The sequence below is a fragment of the Lactuca saligna genome, chromosome 8 (assembly GCF_052625555.1).
Source record: "Lactuca saligna cultivar CGN05327 chromosome 8, ASM5262555v1, whole genome shotgun sequence".
Lineage (NCBI taxonomy): Eukaryota > Viridiplantae > Streptophyta > Magnoliopsida > Asterales > Asteraceae > Lactuca > Lactuca saligna.
The window spans coordinates 203317314-203331078 of NC_136424.1; the positions used below are offsets into that span (position 1 = coordinate 203317314).

At 33.7% G+C, this 13765-nt stretch overlaps 1 non-coding gene across 1 annotated transcript; it reads left to right on the top strand.

Annotated features, from left to right (window-relative positions):
• The first annotated feature begins 219 nt into the window (after positions 1–219).
• On the top strand, positions 220–325 carry LOC145013566 (small nucleolar RNA R71). The gene has a single exon (XR_013665116.1). It is a non-coding gene; the product is annotated as a small nucleolar RNA R71 (small nucleolar RNA).
• The last annotated feature ends 13440 nt before the right edge of the window (positions 326–13765 follow it).

Sequence of the window (13765 nt, forward strand, 5' to 3'; positions counted from 1 at the left end):
TTGCCATCATAGCTGCCATTTTGTCAAAATGTGCACCCCAACTCCTTTCACACTTCATTCCTTGGATCATGGTATTCACGAGAATGCTTTGCGAATTCTTCAACCAATTCCTTGACCTCGCCCAGATTTTTCTTCGTAAGTGGTCCTTGAGAATCAAGGAGTTGTCTTGTCATCACATTGACCCCGTCATAGAATATGGACACTTCTTGTTGAATGTTACGGTCATGTTGAGGACAATTCCTTAACAACCCTTTATAACGCTCCCATGCTTCGTAAAATGACTCCCTCGGGTTTTCTCAAAATTAGTTATTGCCTTCTTGAGTTTTGCTATCTTGGATGGTGGACAAAATTGGTCTAGAAACTGCTCACGGATTTGAGCCCAAGTAGTGATTGTACCAGGTGGAAGTGCTTTTAACCAATCCTTTCCAGCTCCTTTAAAGGTAACGGGAAGCATCCTTAGCAAGACGGTATCTCTGTTAACATTCGGGACATTGAAGTAATTAGCAATGTCGATCACTTCATCTAAATGCTTGAACACATCCTCATGATCTTTTCCATAGAATGGGATATGCTTTAGTACAGAAAGGATATGTCCTTTCAGCTCGAATGTGGCAGTGGCAGGAATAGCGGGTTGTACAAAGCCTGGACCAACATCATCTCAAATTCTCTTTATGTAAGCTCCCATGAACATTTCTTCAATATTCTCCATCTCGTTCCTTGGCTCATTTCTAGGTTCACTTGTATGTTCTTCAAATTCAGGCTCGGTATCGTATTTAGACTCGGTTTGGACGGGTATTTGATCTAAGTGTTCAAGCTTGCTCTTGTTCTTTTAAGATGAACTTGACTCCCCCGTTTTCTTTCCTGATTTCTTTGAGAACACTAACTTGAATTCTTGTAAAGGTGTTTTCTGTGGTGTTTTATCTTCTTTTCTCTCTTATCCTTCTTTTTGTGAATTGCAGACTTGGGATCTTCAAGTGGTAGCACCAAAGGTGTGTTAGAACCTCTGGTCATGAACTCCTGAAAAAAAAAACAAAAAGATAACGTAAAGCTGAACTAAGAAAAATGAACTAAAATAAACAAAACTAAGGACTTCCGTTCTCACGTCGTGAATCTTAAAGATTCACGTAGCGAGTCTTGTAATGCAGGAAAAAAATTAAAATAGAAAAGTAACTTCTTGCCGGATTTAGCCTACAAAAAGGATCGATTAATTTAAAGCAAACAAACTAATAATTAACTAAGCCGTTCCCCGGCAATGAAGCCAAAAACTTGATGTGCACAATAGTACCCACTAATTTTATAATTTATAACCTAACTACCTTAACTAACTGACATAAACCTAGGCGGTGTACCTAGTCGAATTATAGAATAGTTGGGTAAGTTGAGTGTCAATCACAGGGAACGATGTTACTAATTAATCTACTTGCTATCAAATTAACCTAATTATTAACAAGTTTAAAAAGGGGTTTTATCTAATTTTACAAGATAGTTCTAACTTAAGTCAAATTCAATCAATAACTAAAATACTCTTATCTAGTTCGAATACACTTCATCCTTATGGCCAGCTAATAATTATGGATTATAAAGTTGGTTATTATTATATTAGTAATTTAAGTCTAACTTTACCAATAATTAATTAATTCATGTAAAACTATGTACGGTCACACACAATTAAACACGGAACCAATTATGATTATGAATATGCTATGTAAAATTTATTATGCGAACACAATTATAGTCATAATCTACGTTCTCTAGCACAACTAATTTTGTTTACGTTAATTACTAACTAACATTGGTCAATCCTAGCTCTAACAATTTAATGTTCACTAAATCATTAGGTAAACAAGTTCATGTAGTTAATGGTCACTAAGCTACACAGAACATGAAATTAACCAACTAAAGAAACAAACATAAGCATGCTAGGTAACGAGAAATCAAACACAAGCAATTCACTAACTAAATAAATCCATGTAAATTAAGCTATTCATAAGTTTGAAGCTTCATTTAGCTAGACAAGAGTAGCTAGATTCAGTTGCTCATAATAGCAACTAACAAACAAACACAAACTAAATAGGCAAACATGTTGATAAGTATCAAATAAGTAAACTAAATTATGATCCTCTACTCCTTTGGTGTTGAAAGCCTTCTTCCAAAACTTCGCCTCTTCTAAAAATCATCTTCTGGAAACCCTTCAACCAGCCAAAAGTCCTCCAAATCATAATGGGCAAGGGACTTTATAGTTTTCTGCTTTCCCAAGTTCATGTCATGAACCATAAGGATTCACGTCGTGAATATGCGATAAGCATGTTCGGCAAGGACTCTTTCACCCGCATACATATCTTCTAGAATTCTCCACTCACATCGTGAATCATGAATTATTCATGTCGTGAGTATGTCTTTTGGGTGATTTTCCATTCTTCTTTTCTTCAATCCTCCAAAGTTCCATATTCTATCAATTTCAGTCCCTATCTTCGAAGATGCTTCTATTTGGCTGCAAAATAATAATTTAAACTTATAAGTACCATTATTCTATAAAAATAACCAAAATATTAATAGAAATGTAAATAAATATTGCCTAAAAATATGTATAAATATGGAAATATTACACCACCACCAAGCATTAACTCATAGTTCCTAATCCTTTTAACAACTATCTTGTGCCTGTTTCCCATGATCAGGTTGAGCTCACCATGCCTTAACTTCCTACCTTGTCTTAGTCCCTGAATATCAGAGAAAATGTGAGTACCACATCCTATATCAAGAATCCAAGAGTTAGAAGTAGATGTGCTATAGAGTTTTAGGGGACCACGCTTCTACTGTCCCTTTGACTGGCAATAAAAACAAACTACCTCACTTGGATCAACAGAATGAGCTATCTCAACTTGGATCTTTCTCTTAGGGCCTTGGTTAGACCGTCCGACCTTACACGTTCCCTTTCGTTTGGGATGAGAAACCCTTTTCGTTTTAGTATAACCATGATCAATGGCCAAGACTGGAGTAGTAGGGTTGGAGTTGTTGGGTTTCTTCATCTTCACCTCAACTGTCTTGAGCATGAAATGCAACTCCATCAAGGTCTTATCGAGGTTGTTCATATTGAAGTTCATGATAAACTATGAATATTAACTACAAAGTGAGTTCAAGACCATGTCAATGGTCAACTCCTTAGGTATCTCAACACCTAGATTTCGAAGTCTGTCTACGTACAACTTCATCTTTTGGACGTGCACACAAACGAAAGCTCCCTCCTGTTGTTTAAATGACATGATGGACTTAATGATATCGAATCGTTCTTGCCTATCCTGCTCTTGGAACATGTCCTCGAGCTATTGGTTTATGTCATAAGTGTCCCAATTTTAAAAGTTCTTCTGGAGACCAGAAGCAATGGTCGCTAACATAACGCAAGACACTTTGGTCGATTCATCATAGTGCTTGTTGTAGGCAATAACTCCATCTAGGGTAGCATTTTCTCCAAGTTCGGGAACATCATCTTCGAGAACATACTATTTGTTCTCATATCTCAATGTGAATCTCAAGGTCCTGATCCAATCAGGATAGTTGGATCCATCCTCATCGAGCCTTTCCCTGTTTAGAGCTGACATAAGAGAGAAGCTTGAGTTTTGAGTTGGTGGAGGAGGAGGAGGAAGTGGAGGATTGTTGTTGTTGTTGACTGGGATCGACATCTGCAAAATATAAGATTCCAATTAGTTTGATATATAAAATCCTTAATAAATAATCAACCAAAATCAATGTATTAAATTAAGGCTAGGATCCATATTTGGCTTCATGATGTGTAAAAGGATGTCGTAAACACACCACAAAGTTATTTAGATAGACAAAAATCCTTGTCAGTTTTGATCACCATGAAATTCCTAGATCTTTGAGATTTATTGACTATCAATGGGATGTTAATCTCGAATTATGTTAATCTCAAATTCAATAACGGGGATACCGTGGATCATTGAACTGATGGTGAATCACCCATACAAAAATGTGTGGTCCCTGACTCAAGTTACGCTTAAAATTCACGAGTCTCACATCATTCTCTAATTATGGTATCAAATTGATGTGCTATTTAACCACACGAGCTCCATCAACAAGTTATAAAGAGAATGTGCAATTTTTATGGATAACACAAAATTCACTTTTAATTATATAAAACTGGATTTTATTTTATACTTGTATTTATAATACTTTTAGATTGACCATTATCTATATCAAAACCTTTCTGTAACTCTATTCTCATAATGCAATAGGGCGGTGAGGGTGGAAAGTGTGAAACATTCTAAAAACCGACCTCATTAGGAATTAAAGAGACCGCCTTAAACCCCTACATCAGAATGGGTGAGCCTAGTCATGGTAAGACTGACAATGTCAATATTTAAAACATGCGAGGATGTAAGTTGTAACTTTCTTATAGGTTACATGTACACTTAGGTGTATCGTTGTTTTCATTTTTCCGCTACCTACTGTAGAGTGTATTTGATGCGTAGAAAACCTAAGAGTGGTATTAGAGCCATTGGTTCATGATTACATTTAGCCTAGATCCATATTTTCTATAATAAAATTGTATGAAATTGAATGAAAGACGAATGATTGAAAAATTTGTAATTGATAAAACCTTCGATCGCAACTCAAAACGTGAGAGCTTCCTGCTCAAGACATGAGCCCACCGATTTTAGGGTTTCCTTCATTTTATTTTTTTTCATTTTTCAAATTTAAAGTTTTATCAAATATGGATTGATTTGTATATTTAATGCACTAGTTTTTTATTTATAATTTCTATTTTCTCGCATCTAAACCATACCTTACAGGCAGTGAACACGATCGAGTATAGTATTTTTTGATAAGCAATGGTGTCATACACAAGGGGAACGGTGGTGCATTAATGTAGAATGTTTGATTATAGGTTAAACAAAACACATAAGCAATAAGAAAGTTTTAGTAAATATTTAAATACCACTTCACATCAAACATCGATAAACTGACTGGAAGACAAATCTCTTTAGGTACTTGGGTTTAGATAAATTACATCTTAAAATCATAGGTAATTGCACACACAGACTTATTTATTCATGTTCATCGATTTCTAATATAATTAGGTTCATGTTCATTAATACCAAGCCTTTGATTTCAGCACAACTATTAATTCATTGATCCGGTGACCAAAAACTCATGCAAATGAGTATTTAGTTCGTATTAAGCAAGATTTGATGTTATTTAACCCTAAGGGTCATAGGAATTAAATCATGTAGAGAATGGTTATTCTACTCATGCACACACATTCAAGTTCATTACTTAATTCCAAACCTTAGGTTTTGGTTAACACTTTAGTGGACAGCCTTGACTAAAATCAACACAGTCAGATGGTCATCTAAACTCTATCAATTCAACAATAAGGAATAGGGAAATCTCCAGAAAAGTCCTACAATTTTAGTCTAATTTATGAAAATGTCCTAAACTAATTTTTGTTTACATAAAAGCACAGAATACCGGCTAAAACTTCGAGAAAACCCTTTTTGGCCGGTTTCGTAGATTTAGCCGGTATTTTGTCCTTTTTTCGTTAGTTTGCTCAAAATATTAGGATTTTTCTGAAAATTACCGGATAACCAAAATATTAGGACTTTTTTGAAAATTACTATGGAATTAATGGATATTATTATCAACAAATCATTTATAAATATTATTTTTTTATTATAAACAAAGGAAATACATTTGTTGCTAATTTCTAGGAATAGAATGGTCGACTATGTACTTCTTTATTGTTTGTTGACCACTTCAAAGCCTCTATGTTCTTCCTATGTATTGTTGTGGGTGTGATAGTGAGAAGTACTCTGTTAGGGGTGACCAATACAAGAGTTGATAATATTTATTAATACACAATCAATAACTGTCTAGTTGCTATTAAACATGATGCTATATGATCACGTGTTATTAGAAAATATCATTACACGAACATATAGATCTTTCATTATCTATTTTAATCTAACTACCACCAAACCTCCAAATTATACCCGGTAACAACCATAAAATTACACACATCTTTCGAGAGTAAAAACTAAACTTTGAATGACAATTTAAATAGATAATAACCATTCACTTGTTTCCATATAAATTATCATTCACGGTTCACTTTCACATTTTATAGATGTGTTAGCTAATGGTTGTTAACATGTAAGGTATGAATGTTGGTTGGTAGTTACATTCAACAACATAAGAGGAACACCAACATTGGAGGAATGCTAACTAAGTTCATCTCACCATTATATCCACAACAATGCATAGGAAGAACGTAGAGAATTTGAGTGGCCAGGAAGCAATAAAGTACTTAGACCACAAATTTATTCCTAGAAATTAGCAACAAATGTATTTTTTTAAAATAAAATATTTTTTTGGTTTATAAATGATTTGTTAATAATAATATCCATTAATTTCATGATAAATTTCAAAAAAGTCCCAATATTGTGGTTATTATGTAATTTTTTGAAAAGTCCTAAAATTTTGAACAAACTAACGAAAAAGTACTGTATACCAGCAAAATCTACGAAACCGACCGAAAATGGTTTTTTTTCTAAGTTTTAACTGTTATTTTGTGTTTTTCTGTAAATAAAATTTATTTTGGGACTTTTTCATAAATTGGACTAAATTTTTAGGACTTTTCTGGAGATTTCCCTAAGGAATAAGTAACAATCTCTAACACATATGGGTCTTGCAATCAAACTTGAAAAAATAAATTAAACACAAATAAACAATCCAAATAACAATTAATCCACAAAATGAAGGATTTATTCAATAATAAACACAAATAAAATGGTTTTAACACCGAAATCAGAAAGTAAATGTATATAGAATAACATTTAAATGCTAATGTTGGTCGGAAAAATGAACCATATGATTAGCGGCATGAATCTGCTCTTTAATCCTTCAAATCTTCGCTCATGTCAACTTAATGGCCTTCCGACCGCCTTCTAGACCCTCAAAATGGCTTCTTGGGGGTTTATAATCGAAGGAATTGATCTAGGGTGTATGATATATCATTTAGTCTAATTTTCGGTTCTATTTATAGGTTTTAGTTCAACTTGGTGTGTTTGGACACAAACACGACGTGTTCTTGATTAAAAATCCCCTATTCCCCAAGTCGGTGCCAAGAATTTCGAATATTCCATTCACCACGGCGTGTTTGTGATCACGACGGAGTGTTCGTTAGGAATCAACATTTTCTCAAAACAAGAAAGTCATCCGAAATTGTGTCTAGTTTTCCGAACCTTTAGAATCTTGTCACTTGGAGTTATGAGTCATGATATATGTCCAAAACACTGACGAAGGGTCAAGCTGTCCAACAACATCCTTCTTTGACTTCTTTTTGCTTTATCTCCTGTTTTCCTACTTCCAGCTTGTCATATGCTTCCTTTTTGTTCCGATCATGTATTCGTTACTGCAAAACATATTTCAAACACAATAAAGCACATTTTGTTCTAGAATTAACACAAATGTAGCATAAAATAATAATGATAATGTATAAAAGATATAACTAAATCAGCATACATCATGGATAAAAGCCAAATTTAAAATGTTTTAAATCTAGAAAATGGATATATATATATATATATATATATATATATATATATATATATATAATTTAAATATGATTATTTAAATTTGAATATTATTTATTATTTAAATAGTGAATTTAAATATTTAATATTATTTATAATAGAGATTTATGAATTTGAATATTAACCTCTCGTGTTTTATTAATTATTACATTGAGTCCTTGCAATTAATTGGAATTAATATCAGACAAATAAATTTAAAGAGTTTTACATTTACCCCTTATATATTGGAATTGTATATATTATTAGGGATGAGATTGAAAACTGAAAAACTGGACTGGAACCGGAACCGTTAGAACTGGTTCCGATCCCGTGTTTAAAAATTGACTTCATCCAGGTTCCGGGTAATTCGAGTTTGGGTCATCGGGTCCGGGTAAACCGGGTCTAAGAACCGGAATCGATGTTAGGAACCGAAACTACTTTTAGGGGCCGGAACCGGTTTTTGTGAAACATTTAAAACATGCATATCTCATTCGTTTTAACTTTGATTGACATACGGTTTATTTCCAAAGTGTAGTTTAGAATTTGTATATGATTTTAGATTATAAATTTATCATTTTTAGTTTTATATTCGTTTATTTATAGTCCCCCAAAGTCAAGATATCAAAGCTGTATGTTTTTACTTTTTCAACTTTTTTGTATTCTATGAATGTTTTAAAACATATATATCTAATTTGTTTGAAGTCGGATGGACATGCAGTTTTTTCCAACATGTATTTTAAAGTTTGTACATGATTTTAAACTATAATTTTGTCATTTTTGGTTTAATATTCAATTACTTATAGTTCCCCGAAGTTGGGGTATCAAAGCTGAAAATCTTCAACATTTAAACTATTTGTTTTTGTACTTTGTATTCTGTGAAAACGTTCACACATGTATATCTCATTCGTTTACCATCAAATTGACATGCAGTTTTTTCCGGAGTATAGTTTAGAGTTTTTGCAAGATTTTAGACTATAATTTTGTCAATATTGGTTTCATATTTAATGACTTAAAGTCCCCGAAGTCGGGATATCAATATGGAATTTTTTTCAAAGTTCAACACACTACGTAATAAGTAATTGCCAAAAAATTCTGGTTTTTTAGGTTTTCCTGTTCTAAACTCACTTTATCCGATTCCAACCTACCCATTTTGATATTTCTGGGTTTTCCGGTTCTAGATCCACTTTACCCGGTACCGTACCCGAAACCGAACTGGAATTGGTTCCTATATACCAGTTCGGTTTCCGGTTCTATAAAATTTCATTAACCGGTTCCAGGTCTATCCGGTCTGGGTTTTGACCCATTTTCATCCCTAAGTTCCGGTCCGATTTTAATCTCATTCCTAACAGTAGATACAATTCCAATATATAAGGGATAAATTTAAAACTCTATAAATTTATTTGACTAATATTAATTTTAATTAATTACGAGGACACCATGTAATAATTAATAAAACATTAGTGGTTAATATTCAAATTCATAAATCTCTATTATAAATAATATTAACTATTTAAATTCACTATTTGAATAATAAATAAATATTCAAATTCAAATAATATATATCAATTATCTAGATTTAAAACATTTTAAATTTAGTACATATCCATATTTGATAAAACTTTAAATTTGAAAAATAAAAAAAATTAAGGAAATGTAAAGCTTTCTTGCTAAGAAATGGGGGCGTTTTTATACCTTCGAATTTCAAAATGGAATTCAATCAGATAAAATAGTTTGACAACTGTGAAAACCCTAAATGTTTTTTTTACCGTTTGAATTATTTTAATTAAAAGTAATTTGTGGAAATGATGTTCATTTAATGCGGGAATGGGCGCATTAAATGAAAGTAATTAAGGTTTCTTATAAATGTGAGATAATTATTTTTAGACAAACTGCACAAATGGTCCATGTGGTGTGCTCAAAATTGTCACTTTGCTCCAAAAAAGTTTGGGCTAGCACCACGAGTCCAAAGTTTTCATTTTCTTGCATATTTGGTCCAATGTGTTAACTTCTTTCTATTTCCCTCTGTTAAGTTATGTTTGACTAGTCAAATAAGGGGTATTTTGGTCATTCCCTAATTATGCCCCTTATTTATATTAATAAATGAGTCCTAAAGAATGAATCACAATCCCTCTTTGTCGTCGTTCTCCACTACGTCTTCTTCAACTCTGCGATCATCTTCGATTTCTTCAAGAAATCAAAATAAAAAAATGGTAATTTGTTTTTGTGGTAAAATGGCTATAGGTCACATAGCATGGACTTACAAAAATCCATGTAGACGCTTCTGGGGATGCCCTACTGAGGTATGCAAAGGGTTTTTTTTTTTTGTTTTTTGGGTTTCAACATAAATCTCCCATTACATGTTACGATCTTCTTTTGTTTCTTAAATTTTGCAGGGATCCAAATGTCGATTTATTGTCTAGTTTGAAGGTCCAATTTGTGCACGTTCAACAACTATTATACATGGGCTGCTGAGGTCAATCAACAAATTCAAGTCACACAACACAAGACTCAAGTGTTACCTGTTGTGCAGTTGGATGTTGTTCCTGTTTGTTCTGGTTTATAAGAAGTATATTGAAGTGTAATGATTTGGGTGGTTTCTAAGCAGTATATTGAAGTGTAATGGTTTGGGTAGTGTTTTAATGTTTTTGGTAGTATCTTGTTTAAGCAATGTAATCTTTTGGGCAATACTTTGTGGTAGTCTTTTGTGGTTAAAATGTAAGCAATGTAAGACATGTTTTTCAAGAATTTGTCAATGGTAATTATATTTGGTATGTACATTTTGACCAATTTATTTGGTTTGTGGTTTTGTTTAAAAGGGCATATTGGTCAATTTATTTTGTTTGTGGTTTACCCATTATCAATGACAATTGTATGTTTTGTTTAAAAGGGCATATTGGTCAAGTTCTACAACAAAAAATTATACATGAGAATAACATTAAGACATTAAACATAACATAAGCCATTACATCAAATCCAGTGTAAATTGTTTCCATACATCATAGGGGTACACTATCATATACCAAAAATAACCTCCAAATTGCTTAAACCCCAAAACACATAAAGTACTAAACATACAATACACATAAACATAACATTATCCTAAAAAGACACTTATACCCTTACATACATCAAAATCCGTTGAAATCCCATCACTTACCCCCTTGGCCTTTGCAAGTTCTAGTATTGTTCCCTTTAGTTTTACACTTGCTACAAGTTACTTTGATAAACTTCCTTGTAAGCTTTCCACTCCCACTAGCAATATGGATTTGACTCCCACTACAACTAGCAACATTGTCTCCCTTCTTCTCGCTTTTCTCCTCAACAAATTGCCTCCTCTTTTTCTTCGGCCTTCCGGGCTGATTATGGTGTAGAGGAGGGGTGATTTTAATTAGACATTCACTTATATGCCACATTGCTCGACCTTTAATAGGCTCTACCTTGTACACATAAACTGCTTTCCATGTTTCTAGCTAGTGCACCCTGTGGGCATAAGTGTGCAGCTCTCCAAGTTCCTCACCATTATCTACTTTGTCATTTAGGACTGCAATGACATGCTTGCAAGGGAGTCCTATTAATTCCCACTTCCTACAACTGCATACTCTTTCAATCATGTCAACAACATGTTGATCCTGCCATAGCCCTTGCACTTGGTATTTATCTGACCCATTCCACCTAGCTGTGTACTGAGATGCCCAATTGACATTCTTCTCCATGATATTTGTTGCAGATGGGGTTAGTAGACCAACAAACTTGTTTATAAGCAGTGCACCCTGTGGGCATAAGTGTGCAACTCTCCAAGTTCCTCACCATTATCTACTTTTTCATTTAGGACTTCAATGACATGCTTGCAAGGGAGTCCTATTAATTCCTACTTCCTACAACTGCATACTCTTTCAACCATGTCAACAACATGTTGATCCTGCCATGGCCCTTACACTTGGTATTTATCTGACCCATTCCACCTAGTTGTGTACTGAGATGCCCAATTGACATTCTTCTCCATGATATTTGTTGTAGATGGGGTTATTAGACCAACACACTTGTTTTGCACCTTTATGACATTGCATATTCTATTCATCATATACTCCCTAATGTACTCCAAGCAGGTTATCAGTGGCTTGTCCCTTCCCTCAATCAATTTGCTATTAAAAACTTCACAAAGATTATTTAGAAGCATATTTGAAACTGCTCTACCTGAAAAACACCATAATAATGTCAAGATGAAACATATAGTAACACAAAAGGGTAAATTTGGAAGCTGAAGTATCCACCTTTGAAGTGGCTTCTTACCTAGTGTTGTGGGGGAATCTGCTTCAACCAATTATAAGCTTCTATATCATATGAGCTGAATTCCTTCATCCTATGATTGAACTCTGGTATTGTTGTAGCTGTAGCACAATTCCACAAGTGTTATTTATACTCAATAGTTCTCCATGTTTTTCTCATATTGTCATGTATATTCCTGAGACAAAACCTATGCTCAACACATAGGAACAACTGAGAAATGGCATCCTGTAATCCCTGTAAAGGAATTAAAAAATAGTTAATATAGTACATCCAAATATGTCAAATATAAACACCAAATTACAAACCTTTTATCTGTCACTTATAAAGGTGAAGTTTAAGTTTGCATATATGTTCAGATCATCTTCAATACACTCAAGAAACCACTTCCAATTGTCAGTGTTCTCAGTCTCAATAATGGCATAAGCTAGCAGGTATATTCCATTGTTGGAGTCTACCCCAAAAATAGTTAAAATTTGTGCTAGGAAAGGGCCCTTCATAAATGCCCCATCAAAACATAGAAAATCCCTTAGACAAGCTCTAAACCCCTTATTTATTCCACCCAAACACACATGCATCCTTTTAAACCTTCTTGAGGTAGCACTTAGTTTGTGTTCTGAATTAAACTCTCACTTCAAAATGGTTTATAGATTAGTAGACTGCAACTCCAGGATGTAATCTCTAATAACATCATATTGCTTTTTTTAATCACCCTGCACAAGTTTTATTGCAGTAGATTTGGCCCTGAATACCTTGTGAATAGAGAATCCAACTTGATAATCCTTATGAAGTTGTTCTTGAAGAAATCTGACTGGGATTGTTGAATTGGATTCAATATGGTCCATTATCTGTTTAGAGATAAACTTTGCTGTTGCAGATCTAACTTTTCTTGTCTGGAGGCATCTATGTTCGTGGTTTTAAGTTTTTATGAACCAATTACTATTTCCATATGACGTAGAACCTTGTATCACCCAAGGACAAGGGGTAGGTTCACCCACATGACCATCATTAAAGGCTACAGTTCCTTTACAGGTTTCCCTTAATCTCATTTTGTCGTTTTTCACAACGAATATATTCCTTCTTGTTTCCAGTGCATGCAATTGTATATTTTCCTTTAACTCCTTCATATTTTTATATTTTTGTCCTATCCTAAAAGTTACCTTTTGTATCTCACCTTGAGAGCAACTCTTCTTTTCCTATCTATATCAGAACCGTCATCTAATGAATCCCATTGATCATTATCTATAACATCCAACTCTTCATTGACCTCATCAGTCTCATTATCTCTATGCTTTGATAATCCTTTTTCAAGAAATTTTGCTTCAAGATCTATACTCATGTAAAAATCCCTCATATCTACTTCTACATCAGGGATTATGTTGTCTTCATCCACCCATAAATAACTATCATCATTGTCCTCACACTCATCACTTTTTTCATGATTCTCTTCATCAATTTCTATGTTATCTTCATTTCCATCATCAACTGAAAAATATCTCATCTCTACATTCTCATCATTCACTTCATTTCTGTCATGATTCTCTTCTTTAGTTACTTCCTTATTAACTGCATTATCCCCGCCTTCATGAACCTCATAATCTACATTTTATTCATTAAACTGTAAAATCTATTGGTACAAACCAAGATCAAAGTCATTAGCTGCCTCATTAAATCCCTGGTTAATACGATTGCCTGCCTCATGAAATTCATTAAATTCCTGGTCAATATCTTTACATGCCTCATCAAATTCATTAAATCCCTGGTCAAATTCATTAGCTGCATCATCCTTATTCCCCCCAATCCTATCAACACCAACATCATCCGCCACCAATTTATTAATACATGATGACAATGGTTTGTCCTTGATAAATTCCCTTTTCTTAGTATAT